The 20,985-nt window shown below is 46.2% G+C and overlaps 1 pseudogene; it reads left to right on the top strand.

The window, feature by feature from the left end:
• The window catches only part of LOC138287134 (cathepsin S-like), an 87,035-nt pseudogene that overhangs the window by 12,242 nt on the left and 53,808 nt on the right, over positions 1-20,985 (top strand).

Genomic DNA, 20,985 nt, shown 5'->3' with positions numbered 1-20,985 from the left:
CATTATACTGTTTAAATATGTAAATAGACGGGATCTCACTGCCAAGAGACTCTGGCATACAAATCGTGGGAACATGCCTGGAATGTTTCCAGTGCCACAACCCATCATTGTATTTTTTGCAAACTGTGGGCATGTATGGGACTAAAACCTTTCTGGTCAGGGACTTTCCAAGTTCTGTAGATGATCATGCAGAGCCAAGAACCCCCTTTGCTTCAGGCATGGAAACAAGGGTTAGATGGAGTTGAATACTTGTGATTCTGACATATGAGGCAATGGGTTGCCCCCAGAAACACAAAAAATATAGTAGGGTTGGGAAGAATACTTTACACATGAGATGTCACGCTAAGGGTACTATGGATCATTATGTTCCCTATGCGATCTATCCGACTCCCAATATGAGTCACCTAAGTTATAAATATGATGGAGAAATATGAAAAACACATCAGAAGGCCAAGTATTGGGATAATCGTCCTGCACCAGGACTTATTTGCTAAAAACGTGATAAAGACATTTATAAAAAAATAAAAATGCTTTACATACTACTGTTTTTATTTGGCTGACTTCCAAAATGTTTTTATGATTGATTTATGTTCTTCAAGAAAGTGGTTGTGTCGTTGTAATCTACCTGCAACATTTTGATATACATCATGTATTTGAATGAGAAAACTATAAGAATAAAATGAAATGCAATCACTATTTTTTTTGTCCCAGGTGCCCTTAGTAATTGCTACTCACACAAAAATATTTTGGCTCAGCTATATAGATATAGAAACGGCGGGAACCAAAGGTTTGGAGATTTGAGATCGAATATCTAAATAATCTCAAAAGAAACCTCTTGGGAGAAATTGCCCACCTATTTACATAGAATCATAAGTGGCCTTTTAGAATATGATGTCTTTTAGCAAATATCTCTCGCCTCTTAAAAAAAAACTCTTCATAGGAATGATAAATATACCCTTCTTTTCTGTGAAGGCATCATAATGAAGGGTCATGGGACAATAGTTCCTGTGATATCATCACTGAGAAATTTAATTTGATGTCATTTAATGTCACTTCCTCTACCCTGGCATTTTTGGTTAATTGACGTCACTGTTGGTGATTTGCATACATGTCTGCAATCTCGCATAATGAGGTTGGTCAAATATTAGGCATGGCTCCATGCTAAACATTTAATTGCATTTCTTATATACAGACGACACAAGAACGAAACTCAAGAGGATGTTTCCAGGCTTCACGATCTGAAAACAAACAGGTGGAAGTAACAAAAATCAGAACCGCTGTTAATCTTCCCAAAGAGGTCGACTGGAGAAAATAAAATTGTGTTACAGAACCCAAAAATCAAGGCGACTACTGTGGATCTTGCTGGGCGTTCGCCACCGTAAGCATTGGCATTCTGTTTTTTGAGACATGCACGGCAGCTTTATTCCCTGTAGATTTCATAAGATTCAAGAGAATGTGATGGTGTGCGATCTATCACTAAATCAGGAAGTGTGGCATGACAGGGTGTCTCTATATATATATATATTATGAATAATACTTCAACTGCATTCTTGCACTTTTGTGAATCCTGTACTTATTCTTGAAAGAGTTTTGTGATAGGCTCTATATTTAAGCTGGTGTTGCTGCTGTTTCTGACAAGATTGAAACTAAAAAGTTTTTGCAAGATCGAGGGTGGTGTTTTTCTCAATAACATATGGGAAATGTGCCCCTCAGTAGGTTAGATTGTTAGCCAAGCAAATATGATGATCAATTAAGTAAGCCTTAGGGAATCTGCTTAACAAGTCTGAGTCTTTGATGTTCCAGGACTGAGCTTAGGTATTGACTTGATAGCGCTACTCAGTAAGTTCATTTCTCAACTTACAGGGTAAGAGTTCAGTAGGGTCCACAAAGTCAACTCACAAGCTAAAAGAACAGAGAACAATAGGGCACCAATCGCCACATTCCTCTTATGCCATCTGCATGCGCAACAGCTCATACAGATGTCGAGAAAGCATGGCCTTATGAATATCAGAATTTCAAGATCTCTACAGTGGCAAAATATTTTTGTGAAACAAATCTACCTTGTAAGAAATTTCTGGTGCTACATCCACAATTGAACAAACTTAATACACGCTTTGGCCCTTTGAAACCATCAGTCATGGTTTTTACAGACTACGGAAATGCTACAGAACTCAATGATCCGGGGACCTGAAATTCTTCTCAAACACAGGGATAATAAGATGGACATTAGCTCACACACACAGGCTGATGCCACACTGGCACAGACATGGGCATGAACTCAGCCCAACCACGAAGCGGATCGCAGGTGTTACCAACTATGAGACAAAGAGACATGATCCAAGACAGCCAAACAGAGAAGTAAACTAAGGCCTGCAGCGACAAATCAAGATATCCTCTGAAACTATAACCACTCATAAACTTGCGTAGTATGAGCTGCTCTCATGGACAATTATCCATATTTGTATTGCTAACTACAACATAGACCTTTAAGATTGAATGTGACATACATCCGGTCAAAGTGACCAAGCACAAGGATGCACAGGCGACAGTTTAAGGATTATAATTGACATTTAAGGTTCATATCTGCAGATAGTAATAGACTTTGAATTAGTAGTCCAAAAGCCATGCCTTACATCAGTAAAAGACCCTGACACTTAGGCTACAGTGCGGTTATTCGGTTGGTCCTATTTTGACATTTCACTGTCCGTCATACCTTGAGGTTGTTTTTTTTTTACCAATGGTCATAGTGCATCGTTTCTACTACCTGGGCACTTGGGTATGATACCCCTTTTTTCATGAATGATGATCCCAGCCTTGGCATAGGGATCTTGCAGGGTCATGGACTTAAAACCCGTTTTCAGGAATTAATCCTTTTTTCTCAGGCTCATTGATTTGTCCTTCTGACGATCCTAGATTTGAACTCAGGATCAAAACGTCGTTGACTGCAGCACTTTGACTCAATTTTTAATTTTGGAGTGTTTCTGTTTGTGACATTTATGATGCCTGATTATGTGTTTTTTCTACACACTGTATGTTCTTTCCCTGTGTGCCTGTACTCCCCCACTATATGATTGAGTTAGTAAATATATATTGATTTTCACATTTCTCATTTTTGTGTATGCTAAATAGATTCCAATTGGTCTCTATTTTCCATTTGTTTTATTTATTGCCTCGCTTGAGGGACCTGTGTAGCTGTCCAAGTAGGGAGCACAATTCTAGTCAGGGTAAGTCAGTTACGCTCCCTAAAGGAACCTGTGCTCACTCTCTGGTAGCTTGCCACAGAGCAGTAAGGCTTAACTTAAGAGACAATGTGTAAAGTATTTGTGCAACACTTAGATTACAGTAACACAATTAAAAAAAACACAGAATGCCTAGCCACCAGTTTAGAACAATAGACAATATTTAACTGAGTGAAATAAGTCCAAAATGACCAAAATCTAATAAGTAGAACTCAAGAAATGAATTAAAAATTAATAAATTGCAATGTAGTGCTTTAATGGAAATGGTGCTAAAAGGTTACTTGAGGTTCAGCTAGACTGAGGTGAATCCAAAGTTCAGGCCAACCACGATGGAGGGCAGGCCGGCTACAAGACTCATGCAGAGCCCTCTGAAAAAGTACCTTGAATGGAGCAAGCATCTGCGTTGAAGACTCGATGCAGCAGTTTTTGTAGAAAAGAGCTGCACACACCCACATCTGAAGCCAAGGACTAGATTGGCACCTCAGGCAAAAGAAGACTCACAGTTGGCAGAGTTTAGCAGCTGAAGCAAAGTTGAAGGGAGCTTTTGATGGTCCTGAGACATCAAGATCAGGGGCAAGCCAGCAAGCCCTTGGAGAAACTTGGGTTCAAGAATATAGGGAGCAGGTCCAGTTCTTCTCACTCCCAGGCAGCAAGCCAAAACAGCAAAGCAGATAACAAAGTGGTTGTCCCTCCTCCAGCACATCAAAGAGCAGGCAGCAGGAAAAAACAGCAAAGCAGTTAGCAAAGTGGTAGTCGCTCTTGCAGTACAGCAGCTCTTTTTTCAGGCAGAAGTTTCTTGGTTCCAGCAAAGTTCTGATTTGATGGGGCTTGGAGTCCAGTACTTATACCAAGTTGAGCCTTTGAAGTGGGTGGGATTTCAAAGAGAGGCCCTTAGAATGCACATGGTCCCTGTCCTTCCTTCGCAGGTTCCAGGCACTCTACAGGGGGTTATGCAGCTCTTGGTGTGGAAGCAGGCACAGCCCTATTCAGGTTCAAGTGTCCACTCCTCCCTCCCATTTAGCCCAGGAAAACCCATCAGCCTGGTGATGGGGCCATCATGATGCAAATGTCACACCTCAATTCCCTTTGTGTGTGACTGTCTAGAGAGAATGCACAAAGCCCAGCTGTCACCAACCCAGACGTGTATTCAGAGACATGCAGAGGCACAGACCCATTAAAGTAAGAAAATGCCAACTTTCTAAAAGTGGCATTTTCAGAGCTACAATTTAAAATCTGAGTTGTAGTTTTAAATTGTGAGTTCAGAGGCACCAAACTCCTAATTTATAACTTTTCCCAATTGGAAGTTACACTTAAAGGCTGCTTCAAGGTAACCTCGATGTTCACCTTTGGAAGAGATAGGCTTTGCAGTAGTAAAAAACAGATTTAATCATGTTCCACTACCAGGACATGCTACATTTAAAAGTACACATTCAACTTTTTAAATACTCTGGGCCCTGCTCTTAAGCTCCTCAGGGACCCTGTGCAATTTCACAGGCCTCAAACCATCCGTCTATGTTGTCTCCCACCACAAAGTCAGACACCAGACCCTTGGATATGTAGAACTCTTGTCAGAGGGCAGAGAAGAATTGCTGTCACCATCACTGCTGGACTCAACCTTCCTGGCTTTGTTGTCCAGCTCTTTCAAACTCAGTTCCTGAGCCAACATCATTTTCTTTTCCTCTAATACCAGCCTGGTTGTCCTCTCTTCCTCCTCTATGGCCAGTTGTTTTTCTTCCTCCTCCTTTATCTCTTGGCCAGCTCCAATTTGAATTTTCTTCCTCCCTACTACCCTTCAGCTCCACTGGGGACAGGCCTCTAGATGACATACTGCTTCCTGCCCTGGGGGTCCATCTCTCCTCGCAGGCTGGTTGCCCCTTGTCCTACTGGCAGTTCCAGATTCTCCACTGAATCCTGGTCTCCACATCCTCCTCCTCTGTGGTCTCATTTGCTGCTTCCCTAGAATCCAACAGGCCCTCAGCACCTTTTGCAGCTCCACCTTCTTGGCAAAGCCCTTGGTAGAAACCTTAAATCCCATTCAAAATCTGTGAGTTGTTGCACTGTGTATCTCTCCAACTTGGACAACTCACAATGCATGCGAGCAGGTGCAGTTATGGGACCTCCAATATGAAACATGTTGATACAGAAAAAAAAGCCAACTCAGGGAGAATTGAAAAATTAAAAATGTCAATTAAAGAGAGTAGGAAAAGAATTAATGCCAGTGAGGATAAGACACAATTGATTCGAATTGGTCTAGATGTGGATAGTAGTGTACTTCAAATTACTGTAAAGTACTGAACAAGCACATGTCCGATCCCACACTGCCGTCAATGTTAGAAATTGGGTCTCTAGTTGGCAGAGGTGTGCACCCAGTCTAAGTAGGGACCACAATCCTAGTCAGGGTAAGTCTGTTACTCTCTCTAACGTAACCTGTGCTCACCCTCTGGTCACTTGCCACAGAGCAGTCAGGCTTAATTTAAGGATTTAGCAGGATTTAGGACAATGCATCTCCTGAGAGAAACATTTTCTGCTGCCACTATTACCTGCTCATATTTACTGAGCTGTCATGTGCTGAGTTCTGGAGTGGGTCAGTAAGATGTCAGCTGATTACAGAACTATTACAATAAGTCAATATCCCATTACTATACCTCACACTCTTGCATGTTAAGACCCACAGAGGTTACAGCTTTGAGGCACCCAGTAAGCTCTGCGGCCACTGGATAAACAGATGTAGAGAATTAAGCCACTAGTGGTTTTGCCTCAACGTGGGTCTGTGTCAACGAAGACAGTGTGCACCCTTCAGGCTTGTGGGAGTAAACAACTAAGGGCCAGATGTAGCAAGAAAGGATTTTGCGAATCGGAAATTGTGAGTCAGTGCGACTCGCAATTTCCAATTTGCAAAATCATATGCAGAATGGTGTCTCAGACACCTTCTGCGAATCGCAAGGGGGTCCCAAAGACCCACCTCATTAACATTAACCCCCTTGCGATTCCCTGCACTCACAGGGATGGTGGCCTGCTGGAGACAGCAGACCTCCATGTCTGTGACTGCTTTTTCAATAAAGCAGTTTTTTTTTTTTTTGTATTGCAGCCCATTTTCCTTAAAGGAAAACAATTTGCAATACAAAATAAAAAATGAAACCATTTGGTTTGCATGGTGATTCAACAAAGCAATTGTGTCTTGCTTACACATTTTTTGAGTTATCAATGCCACAAATAGATTGTCAATGTACTGCACTAAACCAAAACGTAAAGTCTCCAGATTGTTACACAATATCTGGTTGAAGATTTAGGGGCTCTCTGTATACTCCTGTAGGACACAACACCACACAAGGATTTTCTCTAAAAAAAAAAAATACTAAAGAAACATGGCTATCTTCAAGTAGGGGAACATAAAATGATGCTAGACACAGATCAGTGACTGAGAACCACTCAGCATCATATGGAATCTGAAAAAAGAATCACTGCTGGATTAGCTACCACAGTACAACATTGTGACTACAATTGAATCACCTTTGTGGCCCCTTGAAATATTCTTCATTTCTTGTTCAGTTTCTGCATGCCCATCACTAGTAAGTTGTGAGGACTCCCTAGCACTTCCTTCAAGATACCTAGCTCTATCATGGATTCAATGACATGTGTAATTTCTTCCACTACCTCAGATGTGAGTTTGTATTAAGAGGTTCAAGGATACTCTGCAGTAGATCTCAGTGTGATTCTCACTGGTTCAATAATTTTATTCAGTCCAGTGTCTTTGCCTGTAAGATCCCAGACTTTGCATTCACTGTATATCTTACGTCGGGAGGCAAGTCTTACTTGGTAAAGACTGTTTATGACCAACTACTGTTTCTTGCAATCGATTTTGTAGTGGATCCTATTTAGTTTTTATGGGAATCAGGAGTTTAGCTTAGCCTTCTGGCTTACCGGCTTGTGCCCCCATCACCTAGTGACTTTTAATCTACTTAATTTGCTCAGTCACTTACGGGTGACAGGAACATAATGTACCTTTGGAGGGAATTTGTTTATATAATTGCCACCCCAAGTATGCCTCCTTATCTATTGTTTGGTAACATACCTGTGTCAGGGGTCCTACAAGATCTGTATAAATACATTTCACGCAGACAAGGTTATCAGAGGGATTCCTATCTGATGCTATTGACGCCATTTATGCTTCACATCACCTTGATGCAGACCCTGCCTTCGTGTCACAACGGAGTCTGATCTAGAGACCTCATTCAAAGGTAACAAGGGTTGGGGGTGCTTCTCATAGAACTGGTACTGGCAGATTAGGTTTAATACACCCAGCTCTCGTTAGGTTAGAGATCAGGTTCTCCATGCTAGGGTTTTAGGGTATTTTACATACCATGCTTTTGCAAGATGGTGGGGGTCCTTGTATTCACATCTCTCAACTTCACAATTCTGTTTCTTGCCTTTTTCATTATTCTATCGTAGGCTACAGTCTTTTTAATAAAACTTAAAAACTTTCCTGCATCTCCTTTATTGCCTGTGTGTGACTTAGACTTGTTGCTAACATGAGAAAAGGGTAATCTCGGTTCCACCACGACTCCCCTGAGATGTCGCATTCTAGAGTCTATGCATAAATGCTGCCAGAAATCACCTTTTACTGTTTGTGTTTTTGGTGAGGTACTGCTTGTGAGTTGGGAAGGTTGGACCGACAGTTGTGACTTGTTGTAGGATTGGCCAGTCGCCTACAAACAAAAGTGCTGTCATCCCTAAACCAGCAGTCCCGCCTAGGAGCGACACTCAAACTACGACATGGCGGCACCAACAATGGTGTTTTGGCACTAATTTACGGACATCCGAGTAACTAACGACTTTCTTGCAGTCGAGAATGCGGACGGGCATGTTCTCCCCCCACGACAGGGTTTATGATGTAAATATCCAAATTGAGGGAGACATAGAGCGCACCATTAGTGTGCTTTTTTGGGATTAACTTAATTGTGATATCCTATTGGCAGAAAGAGACTGGCCACCCGAACACGTCGGTAAGCTCCCACATGGGGAAGATGTAATTTTGCCTTCTTTCTCAGATCTTGCTCCAGAAGCGGTAAAACAAGCGTACGCTGTTGACTAGGCTTTGGCGCAGGTACCTGCGAGATACCGCTACCAGATAGGGTGGAATAGAGATTCCCCCTACTATGTAATACCTATTAGGTCCACACCCCAGCCTTAGCTCCAATATCCTGTAAAACACGAAGCTAAAGCTCCAGTGAGAGAGATCCTCATTCAGCTCGAGAACCAGGGAGTAATAGAGCCCTATGTCTCTGCAATGAATAACTCGTTATTCTCTGTTGCAAAACCCCACCTTTCATATAGAATAGTCCTAGACTACAGACACTTAAACAGTCATACACGCACATATGTAATTCAAAATTCACCCAGCACGTCACCAATTAACAACATATTGCTAAAAAAATACAAAAAAACCTTGGATATGTCCAACATTTTCTTCTGCCAGAACTTACCACATGAAAGTCTGGACCTCTCATTTGGCTCACAAAAACAATTCTGTTGTTTGCCCCAAGGCTAGAAGAAAAGCCCAGGGTTGATTCCAGCGTGTGTAGCATAAATATTGCATGATATTGACCCCAAGGCTTTGTCCTATGTGGATGATATCTATATCATAGATGATGACCTCAACATTCATCTTGCCAGGGTCAATTGGATAGTTTTAAGATTCGCAGCCCTTGGCTATAAATTCAATTTTAGAAAACCTAAAATAGATTTTCTCAGTGTATTGTTCCTGGGTTATGAATTATCAAACGAGGGCAAGAGCCTGGCCCTCACTTTTTAGACTCAAATACAACCACCGCAGTCTTTACTTGGTTTCTTCAACTATGGCAGAACATACATTCCTGATTATGCACATTGCATCAAGCCACCTTGGCCCTTATTATGACCCTGGGGGTGAGTGATAAAGTGGCGGTAATACTGCAACAGGCTGTCGGTAAATACCGCCAAGTAATGACCATGGCGGTGATAACTTCCATAGACAGACAATCAACCACACCAACCACCAGGGTGGAAACAACACTCACCACGGCGGTAGCCCCAATAGCCAGGCAGAAGACAAAGTACCGCCCACCAAATTAAGACACTGGAAACTGCCAGCTTTTCCGGGGCGGTACCAATGCCATCAAAAGCCTGGCGGAAACATTTCACTGAAGAGGCACAGGGAAGAAGAACGCCGCCATGGAACCCGAACCGAAAGTCTTCCTGATGATCTTCTACATTTTGCTCCACCTGGAACACCAACGCTGGCGAAAACGGTGAGTACAGCCGCCTAGCACACAAGGGAGGGACGGAGGAAAACGAGAGTGACACACACATGCACAACACACACACACCATACACACAACCAGCTGCACACAAAAAACAATTTGTCCCCGAAAAATGGCAGGAATGTATGAAAGTGATTGTAATCAAATCAACATCTAAATATCTAATATGATTTGTCAATGAAACAGATATTCACACATGTACACAAAGGGACACTGCCCAGTCCAATGTTCAAAGGGCCCACATGGCCACAGGGCACAGTCTAAGCCCCAAATCGAATCCTGACCACATCCGGATAGTACTTTGCAGGGGCATCAGTTTTCAAATGGGCAGGCACCTGGGGAGGGCACCTCAGCTGGATGCAGGAACAAGCCCACTGGTTCTGGAGGGGGCTCCGTGCCCATATCCCTCTGCTGGGGAGTGCAAGGTCACAGTCTCTCAGGTGGTGAACACGCCTAGTGGTTCTGGAGGGGGCTCCATGCCCATTTCCCTTTGCTGGGGAGTGCACGGTCACAGTGTCTCAGGTGGAGAACATGCCCACTGGTTCTGGAGGGGACTCCATGCCCATTTCCCTCTGATGGGGAGTACAGGGTCACAGTTTCTCAGGTGGGGAACATGCCCACTGGTTCTGGAGGGGGCTTCATGCCCATTTCCCTCTGCTGGGGAGTGCAAGGTCACAGTCTCTTGAGTGGGTGACTTTCCCACTGGTTCTGCAGAGGGCAACATGCCCATTGCTTTGTCCTGGGGAGTGCAAGGCCAGAGTCTCTCAAGTGTGTGACTTGCCCACTGATTCTGGAGGGGGCAACTTGTGCAGCAGCCCCTGGAGGGTGCCCTACATGGCGTCTGCTCGCGGTGATGGCTGCATTGTGTTGGCTGATGGAGGAGCCTTTTGGGTAGCCTCTGCACTTGCTGATGGCTGCAGTGTGGTGGTGGAAAGAGGAGCCTCCTGGGCAGCCTCTGCACCTGCTGATGGCTGCAGTGTGGTGGTGGATGGATGAGCCTCCTGGGCAGCCTCTGCACCTGCTGATGGCTGCAGTGTGGTGGTGGATGGCGAGCCTCCTGGGCAGCCTCTGCACTTGCTGATGTCTGCATTTATCAGCTGGCGGTGGGTGCCCCGTGACAGCTGGTGGTGGTGGAGGTGTCACCCTGACAGCATCCGCTGGAGTAGAGGGCTTCGTCTCCTCCAGTACATGGGGCGTGGATCCCTTACCCTTCTTGAGAGGGGTTGATGGGCTCTTCCCCTTCCTGGATGGAGGTGCAGGCTCCTTCCTCTTCTTGCCTGCTGGTGCAGGCCCCTTCCCCTTCTTGCCTGGTGGTGCAGGCTCCTTCCCCTTCTTGCCTGGAGGTTCAGGCTCCTTCCCCTTCTTGCCTGGAGGTGTAGTGTCCTTCCCACCATGACTAGGTGGTGCCACCACTGTCCCCGTGGACTGTTTGGCTGAGGTGCAGGGGAGGGAAGAGGTCAAGTTGAGAAAGGAAAAATATTTTAGGGACGTTGGGGCAGGAGGAGGAAGGAGTAATGGGAGTAGAGGATGAGGGAGTGGATGTAGGAGGTGTATGTCTGCTGGATTTGGGTGCAGGTGCATGGGCTGTAAGCTGATGTAAGATGGATAGCTGTTGGTTGTGTGAGTGATTGCGTTTGTGTCCTTTAGGGGGTGACACACAGGGTGGGAGAAGACACAGGGGACTCGTGCATGGCTGTTGTGGAGATGTCTGCCAGTGAGGTGTGTTCTGCTTGGTGTGGTGGTGCTGGTAGTGGAAGCTGATGTAGTGCATGCAGGTGTGAGTGTGGACGTGACAGGGACGGAGGTGGAGGAGGAGGAGGTGGGGGAGACACTGGAGGCAGTGGATGTTGTCGTGTCTGCAACTACATGGTGTTTGCGTGAATGCTTGTGGGAAAAAGTGTGGTGCTTTTGTTTGCCTGTGACACTCTTGGGTGTTGTCTTGTGTGCATGCTTGTCTGTATGTGTGCCTGGGATGGGCTTGGTTTCAGGAGAATGGGCCTGGGAAATGGAAGTTGGAGGGGGGATGGTAGAAACAGGGACAATGGCTGCCATCAGAGAGGAGGCCAGAGTCTGAATCGATTTCTGTTGGGCAGCCAATCCACTGTGAATGCCCTCCAGGAATGCATTGCATTGCTGCATCTGGGATGCCAGCCCCTGGATGGCATTCACAATGGTTGACTGCACTACATGAATGGATCTCAGGAGGTAAATGGCCTCCTCACTCAAGGCAGCAGTGCTCACTGGGGCAGGGCCTGAGGTGCTTGGGGCGAAGGAGATGCCCACCCTCCTGGGTGAGCGGGCACAGGCAACTCGCTGAGGGGCTGCTGGGAGGGTGGTGCTGGTACGGGGGTGGTGACTATACCTGCTGCTGGGGTGGTCACAGAGGTGTCCATCACCATCAGGGAGCTTCCATCGGTATCAGAAACTGTGTTGTCTCCTGCAGTTTCCGTTGTGGTGCTCCCCTCACCCTCCATCCCACTGGTTCCCTCGGTGTCGGTGGACTCTGCCTCCTGGGTCCTGTGGGATGCAGCTCCCTCTGTCACCAGTGCCCCTGCTCCTCTGCTAGATGATGCTAATGCATATAAGGACAGGATGACAAAACAAGAAAGGAGGGGGGAGAGACAAAGGATACACTGGGTCAATGACTGCACCAACACCACTATTGGCATACACATCACCATCAGACACAGGGAACAGGCATAAGCACTATGCATTCCACTACCAGTGCTATGGCTAGTCACTAAGACAAGATGAGGAGCACACACCGCCAACTGCAGCACTCCTGGGACCCACGATGCCCTGGCTAAAATGGACTGCTAACAAGCTAGGTCACCTGTATTTGCCATACACCCATTACCCTTCAGATGACCTACGCTGCAATGTGTAGCTGGCCTTAGGGGCACCTACTAACACACATCCACCACCTGGATACCAGCCCACCAGCCAAAATATGTAATGATACCCACTGTACTCAATCACTTGTGGCTGCTGTGATTCCCTCAAGCGCCCATCCAGCTCAGGGTAAGTCACCGCCAGTATGCAGGCCATCAGGGGGGTCAGGGTCCGACGGGCACCTCTTCCTCGTTGGGAGGCCATCCACAGTTGGGCCTCTGCGGTCTTCCATGCCCAGTTTCTCAGGTCCTCCCATCGTTTCCGACAGTGGGAGCTCCGCCTGCCATAGACCCCGAGGGTCCTCACGTCCTTGGCGATGGCACACCATATTCCCTTCTTTTGATGGGCGCTGACCTGCAGAGGCAATACAGACAGGAGAACACCATTAAACAAACAGTCCAGCCTGTTACACAAATGGCCCACCATTTCCCTTTCCATCACCATTGGCAGACACATCGCCCAGCGCACACCATGTACACCGCCACAAGACATCCCGTCTACCCCCACCTTACACGACGCTTGCACACACATCTCCATGCATCCTTCCCACATACTCACCTGTTGGTCTGGAGTCCCATATAGCAGTCCGTACTGGGGTAGGACCCTATACACCAGTCGCTCCAACTCCTCTGAAGTGAAGGCTGGGGCCCTTTTCCGAGTCACACGGGCCATGGTTGGTTCCAGACACAGGCCACAGCAGCACACGCAGTGTCGGTTTTCTCCTGTTGAAGGTCAGGAAACAAGTGAGGAATCAGATAGAAAATGGCGGTCAAGTCTGCAGCGGTGTACACCATCACCGCCGGCATAGATCCCCATTGACCACTGTACTCCATAGAGCCTCATAGTATCCAATGAGGAATTGCACGGCGGTAAAAGACCGCCTTCCGCCACGACACCCAACATCGGCGGAATTACCTCACTTCCACCTATCCCTACATAAAGGACAGGTGGTCGCCATTTCAGGGGGGGAACAGGCATATCGACAATTACTGCGTCACAAATTAGAGTGGCACCATGTGGACTGCTGTCGTGCTTTTGGTGTTCCAATTGTGACAGCCTTCTCACTCTTGTGTCCCTTAGATACCTACCGCTGCGAATGGGTAGGAGGTGGAGACATACCCCGTGTACAGACCCTGGGGGACTTAGCTACACTGGAGGACAGGCACATTATACTCACTTATAGACTGGACAGGGCCACAATCTCAGAGCTGTGTGCACAGTTGGAGCCAGACCTGATCTCATCTATCCGCATTCTGACTGGGATCCCCCCTCTTGTGCAAGTGCAATCAGTGCTCCATTTCCTGGTGACAGGTTCTTTCCAAGTGACAGTGGGCTTGGCAGCAGGAATGTCACAGCCAATGTTCTCAATCGTGCTGGCTAGAGTGTTGTCTGTCCTGATAAAGCACATGTGCAGCTACATTTCTTTCCCTCAGGTGGAAGATTTGGCCACTGTGAAGGCTGTATTCTATGCAATGGGACATATCCCCAATATTATTGAGGTGATTGACAGGACACATATTGCGTTTGGCCCCCCGCCAGAATGAACAGGTGTACAGGAATTGTAAGAGTTTCCACTCACTGAATGTGCAGATGGTGTGCCTGGTGGACTAGTACATCTCCCACGTCAATGCTAAGTATCCTGGGTCGTGCATTATGCCTTTGTCCTGAGGAATAGCAGCATCCCAAATGTGATGGCCCATCTTAAGAGGCACAGGGTGTGGCTAGTAGGTGAGCCTTTGTCCCCAACCAGTGTATGTTAGTGTATGCCTCTGCTTTTGACCCCATAGGATTGTGTGTGGCTAAATGTTGTCCCTCACTACCTGCAGGTGACTCTGGCTACCCAAACCTATTGTGGCTGCTGACCCCTGTGAGTAATGCCAGCACAAGGGCTGAAGAACCGTATAATGAGGCACATGGATGAAGCAGACGGATCACCGAGAAGACCTTCGGCCTCCTGAAGGCCTGGTTCAGGTGCCTCCATCTGACAGGTGGATCCCTGTGCTACTCATCCGAGAAGGTGTGTCAGATAGTAGTGGCATGCTACATGATGCACAACCTGGTCCTCACATGCCATGTACCCTTTCTGCAGGAGGAGGAGACAGGAGATGCCCCTTTGGCAGCAGTAGACCCTGATGACAGTGAGGATGAAGAGGCTGAGGATGAGGCCAACCGAACATCAGTTATCCGTCAGTACTTCCAATGACACACAGGTGAGACAGTGCAACTTCACATTTCTATTACTATTGGTGTGTTCTGTGTGGCTGTGGCATAATGGCATTAACTTCCTTTAACCTCTAATTACTGTCACCTATGGTTTGTCATTTTACAGATGTTGGTGCTATGACAACTGGGTACTGATGTGATTACTGCAGCCAGCTGCAGGTCATTAATTATATGATCTCACAATGTACCGTTCATTTGCAATAGATGTAACTGTTTACATAAACACACATTTTCAACACATGACATACAAGTAGTCGAGTTGTGTTCAAGGGTGTTTATTTTAGTGCTAACAAATTTCAGGGAAGGTGCAATGGAATGGGTTGATGATTGAGGAAAGTCCAGGTTATTGTTCCAGTCTGTTTGTAGCACAGGTGCAGTGTCCAAATGGTCATAGGAAGGGGAGCAACGGCAGTTCAAGGTGGACAAGGTGACTGAGTGGAACACAAGGGGACAATCAGGAGAATCATTTCCTGGTGGTGGTCTTGGCAAGTGTGTCTGGCTTCTGTCTTGTTCGCTGGGAACATTTGCGGGGTGGTTCACCTTCTGCAGGGGGAGGGGTGCTGGTGGCCTGTGGGTCATGCTGCTGGGCCTCCTGGCCACTAGCGGCAGCGGAGGTGGAGGGCTGGTCAATTGACTGGCTAGTGGTAGGGGCCCGCTGGTGTGCTGTTGCCTCCCTCATGATGTTGGCCATGTCTGCCAGCACCCCTGCTATGGAGATCAGGGTATTGTTAATGGCCTGCAAGTCCTCCCTGATCCCCTGATACTGTTCCTCCTGCAGCCGCCTGTACAGGTGGGCACACTGCTGATTGACGTGTCCTGGGGACAGAGGTGTGGGTACACTGGGTGGGTGCTGTGCTGTGGTGTTGGTTGTTCAAGGGGGACGCTCTGTCGTGGTCTGTGAGAGGGCTTGGGTGACCGGCTTTCCGGTGGTCACTGATGGGCCAGGAAGTTCATCCAGATCCTGCAGTAGTTACTGTCATCACTGGGGGCATCTTATGCTGGGGGACTGGATAGCCGTGGCACCTCCTCTCCATTGATATTGGCTGGGGTACCTGTGGGGATGCAAGTGATATATTATGCTTCATGTGTGTGACATATTGTACATCCCTGGCTTCCCCTCTATCGATGGGGTTGCCCTGCCACCTTTCCTTGTGTATGGTGATGTATTGTGGGATTGTTAGTTACCCTATGCTGTGCATGCTTTAGTGATGGGTGTCCATGCAGGGCTGTGAGGGCTGTCCATGCATTGGTATTGCATGCAGGGCTGGGAATTGGAGTTAGTCATATGTATAGGTGCAGTGTGTGGGATGGAGTGGAGTGATGGGAGTGAGGGGGTGTGATGGCATGCAGGTATGAGGGGTGATAAGTAGTAAATGTTGACTTACCAGTGTCCAGTCCTCCAGCTACTCCAGCTAGTCCCTCAGGATGCAGTATTGCCAAGACTTGCTCCTCCCATGCTGTGAGCTGTGGGGGAGGAGGTGGTGGTCCACCACCAGTTCTCTGTATAGCGAACTGGTGCCTTGCTGCTATGGAACGTACCTTCCCCCATAGGTCATTCCACCTATTCCTGATGTCATCCTTTGTTCTTGGATGCTGTTCACCTTGTCCACGATTCTCTGCCATAGCTACATCTTCCTGCCAATAGAGATCTGCTGTACCTGTGCTCCAAAGAGCTGTGGCTCTACCCTGACAATTTCCTCCACCATGACCCTTAACTCCTCATCTGTGAAACGGGGGTGCCTTTGTGGGGACATGGGTGTTGTGTGGTGTGTGTTGGTGAGAGTGTGTTGAGTAATGTGGTGGGGTGTGTGATGTGGGGTGCGTGAGGGGTGTAAGTGGTGTGTGTCTAGTTATCGCAGTGGTCTTGGTGTCAGTCTGGTGGCGCTTATTGGTATTCGTAAAGGGTTGTGGGGAATGTGGGAGGGTGGTTTATAGCGGTGTGGGTATGGTGTGTGTATGAGTGTTTGGTGTGTGTTTTTCATATTGTACAATGTAGTGTTGTTTTGTATGTGGGTGTCCATTCTGAGCGCGGAGGTATGTACTGCCAATGGTTTGCCAGCTTTGAATGTCTGCCGTGGTGATTCGTGGGTCATAATCTGATAGGCATGTTTTGTTGGCGTAACGGTATCGGTGTTGGTACCGCCACTTTAGCACCGACCTTTGGGCTGGCGGATTTGTGTATGTGGCAGTATTCTTTTGGATTGTGTGTGTCATAATATGGCGAACGGATATTCCCCACTGCGGCGGTATGTTGGCACCCGTCAGTGTGGCGGTAGGCGCATTTACCGCCAATGTCATAATGAGGGTCTTTATGATTTGATTTGCCCAGATTTCTCAAACAGACACTGGACAATTGAACACATGCGCATTCTTGGAGGACTGCAGCAAGACAGGCCAGAAGCAAAACACTTACACACATGCGACAACAAAACAAATGTGGTATCAGAATCATTGCTGGTGCCATCGGGTTCACTTATGTCACCTTTAATGAGGGTGACAAGGTGCCCGTAGCATACAATTCACGTTTATACTCTAATGCAGAACACCGCTTTTCACCCACAGAAAAAATACTAACTTCTGTACAGATGGCTGTCATCAAGGAGAGGCCACTTGCCCAAGGGAAACGCATTATTGTCGTTACCTTGGTGCCAGCCTTAGAGGCCATCACCAATGCAAGCGTTCCTAATACTAAAGCATTTCATCCACGTTGGATTCAATGGGCAACCTCCCTGACTGCAAATGAACTGATGTTGATTATATCTTTGACCCAAAACTTCAAACACAAGAATTTCTCCAATATAAACAGGAGTACCCCACACCTCTTAATATCTTGCCACTTGACAGATACCACACTGTCATTTACACTGATGGTTCGGCACAACCAGGTACAATACATCAATACTCAGCTGCTTGTGCAGCCATGAGTGGAGTTATGAAGGATGGTGTATTCTACCCTCACAATGCCTACATGCAGATTTTGGAGGAAGTAGAGCTCAGTTGGCTCAACTTAAAGCCCTTATCCAAGAGCTAGAACATACGGATCCAGGACACCTCACAATGAATTGTTTGTGATTCGTACTACTGTGTCCAGTCCTACAATGATTATCTTAATCATTGGCGATTGAACAGGTTTAGAGACTCCAAAGGGAACACCATAAAACACAGAGCTCTGTGGGCAAGGGTGGCTGATCTTAAGGTTAAGCTATCAGAGGCTCCTGTAGTCCATACATTGGGTCACCAATGTGTAGGAGTACAAGTTATTGGAACCACCTTGGCTGATGAAGCAGCCAGATCCACAGTAGTTACAGCTTCTGTTTCTGCAGGGACTCATTACCACATGAGATTGGATAATGAAATACTAACTGCCGTGAAAGCTTCAGCTGAAGGCAAGCCCCTCCCAAAACAATACCCTACAAAGTATGCTTACCAAATCAGTGCACTGAATGTTGCCTTTGCAACAATTCCTGGGGTTGGAGATCGAGTGATCCACAACCAAGACAAGAGATTAGATCTCGTCAAAGCAGCACATGAAGGTGCTGCATCCACTCATGTTGGTTTCACTGCCACAATAACATTCTTACAGAAACACTTCTGGTGGCCATGTCTATACAAACAAACCTAGCAATGTGTTCTTTGTTATGACACTTGCCAGTGGATAAAGGGCTAAAATATCAATTGTGTACCTGGACCGTTGTGGTCCCTTACAGCCAGATGGTGCATATATATACATCTTAGTCACTGTAGATTCTTGTTCTAGACTCCTGTGGGTACGGCCACAATGGTCGGCTGACGCTCGAGCTGTTGTGAAAGACTAGCTAATCTTTATTGGTACATATGCAGCTGCAGCATTCTATTCAGACCAGGGCCCTGCATTTGCCTCTAAGGCATTCAGGGACACCATGAGGATGATGGGTGTTGAACTCCTTTACTCCTCACCCTGTACATCCCAAGAGTAATTTGGTCATGGAGAGGAGAAATCGAGATCTAAAGCAGTCCTCAACAGCTAGAGTATTAGGTTTAGGCTGCATTTGGCTGCATCACCTATATGGAGTCCAGAGAGCCCTGAATAATCTGCCAAGACAGTCCTTGGGAGGACTCACTCCTTACGAGGTCCTCTTTGGGATACCTATGTATGTCCCAGATCTATATGGCCCTGGTATGGTGGCAGCAGACACACCTTTTGACAAAAATGAACATCTCACTGTTTTACAGGAGCTTAAGCAGCTTTGTGATAATAATTTATCGACCAGTGCTGCCACTTTAGGAATAAGGGATTTGCCAACAATTTCTCCCTGCTGGATTCCTAAAGTTGGGGGATCTGGTTTGTGAGAAGATTGCTGTGAAGAAGGAATTCGGCCCATCATACAGAGCACCGGTCCAAGTCCTGGGAATAAAAGGTACCAGAACTGTCATTCTAACACTTCTGCCTGGTTCCAAAGCAAACAGATTTTCCTCCATTGACACATTTAATTGCACCACATGGCCGATCCTACACAGTAGACCCAGAGGTCCCTTGGGTAGTTCCCGGTTTCCTCTCACTACAAACAGGCGATACCTCTTCAAAGAAGAAATAACAACACTTCTGACTACACCATCATGTACAACGATGCTACAAATGCCTCTTCAAGCATGGGGAGGGCGGAGAATGAGCTTTTGCTGATTCCTGTTACCACTTCACTGACAACAAGTGTCCAAGATGTGGCTGTCTTCTACTCCAACTCAACACCATCTACTATGAACCTCCACGCAAAGTGGATCCATCCACCAGTAATGCACAGGCTCCTGTGTTAGCAGAGACTGCTTCTGGTTACTTCATCGACCAAAATGACTTCTCTACAACTTCATCTACACCTGCTAATTAAACCTTTTCAGAGGCACGTAAGCTGTACATATGGCTTGAAAATAACTATTTGGTTTATCCATGGTACTATCTGTGGATATTTCTGCCATTGTTTGCCTTTCTGTTATGGATTGGTTTTGTGACTGTTTTCATTCTTTTGATAAATGGTCATTATCTTCCTGAACGCTCTTCTGTCAAGCCAGTGGATGAAGTTCTAACTCTATATCTTTCCTCACATAAGGTCCGAAGAGAGTTGTCTCTTATGAACATTTCAGCAGTACCAATTCCAGATGGGATTGTGTGGGATAAAGTTCCTTTTGATATATATACGGGCCTACTGAGGTTATACAGATTCCATATGTTTTCACAAATTTAATGACTGATGTAATTACACCTGTTGTTAGTTCTGATGACTGGGATGTTCAAACAGTTCATTCAATGCTTGCTGAGCTACAAGATTACACTGTATTTGAAAGTGATGATGTGTACACTAACACAAAGAATTGTGGGGAAACGTTCTGTTATGGTAGTTGGGGACATTACTACCTGCACCATGCAACAAGAACAATATTTAATTACACACAGTGGGATCACTGTTCACCTTCACCTGTGGGGAGCCCAAAGCAATATTTAGATAAATATGCATACTTTTCTGGGCATGACATTACAAATGCAGAGTCACATTACTTCAAGTTACCAGCTTATAAAATATGGAATATTTTGCTAACTAACACTAAATTCATTCATTCAGATTCCTTTGTTTCCCGACTTGCAGTTGAAGGATACGAATACTGGAAGAACACTATTGATGTAAAGAGTGCATGGGGAACACAACATTGGCAAACTCAGGGTAGGGAAGCTTTTTTGGAGCATGCCTTATTCCTGTTCAAATTATATTTTTAAATGACATAGTTCAGCAGACACCCTGCCTAGGGTTAGAAAAAATAAAGGAAATGAATGCGCCCAGTATCCCCACACCAGCCAAATTCCGTAATTGTCAATCCTTCGTACATGTCACAGAGGAGGAACTAAGTGCAAAGGTTCAGGATGGTACCTATAATTCATCACTTTCCAGTCCCGGGCGGATGGTTATCGTGGCCAATAGACACAAATGGCTGTCAGACGCATTTTGTTAATTCCTCAGGGGGTTTCAAGATTAGCCGGGCAGACCCTCGCTTTGTCTTGGGTCAACACTTGAGTATAGTTACCACATAACAGTGTGGGTAAACTGTGCCAACAACGGTTACAGACTAACACTTTAGCAGCAGTCAAAGAACATCTTAATCTCCTTTCAGAGGAAATAGACTTGCAGGATTGTTGCTAGGTCCCAGAAATCCCCACTCAAAGAGATTTTTGTACGCCATATACAATGAGATTTGGAAGCTTTCTCAAATGGAAGCGGCTGCATGTTTGAGGCAGATAGATAAGGAACATTTGGAAAAGGCTTTAGCAGTTGTCGATAATGGCATTAATAATCTGTCCAACAGGCTAT

Source organism: Pleurodeles waltl, chromosome 4_1 (genome assembly GCF_031143425.1).
Source record: "Pleurodeles waltl isolate 20211129_DDA chromosome 4_1, aPleWal1.hap1.20221129, whole genome shotgun sequence".
NCBI classification, from domain to species: Eukaryota; Metazoa; Chordata; class Amphibia; order Caudata; family Salamandridae; genus Pleurodeles; species Pleurodeles waltl.
The sequence above is the reverse complement of the archived record's forward strand: the minus strand, read 5'-3'. Positions and strand labels throughout refer to the sequence as shown.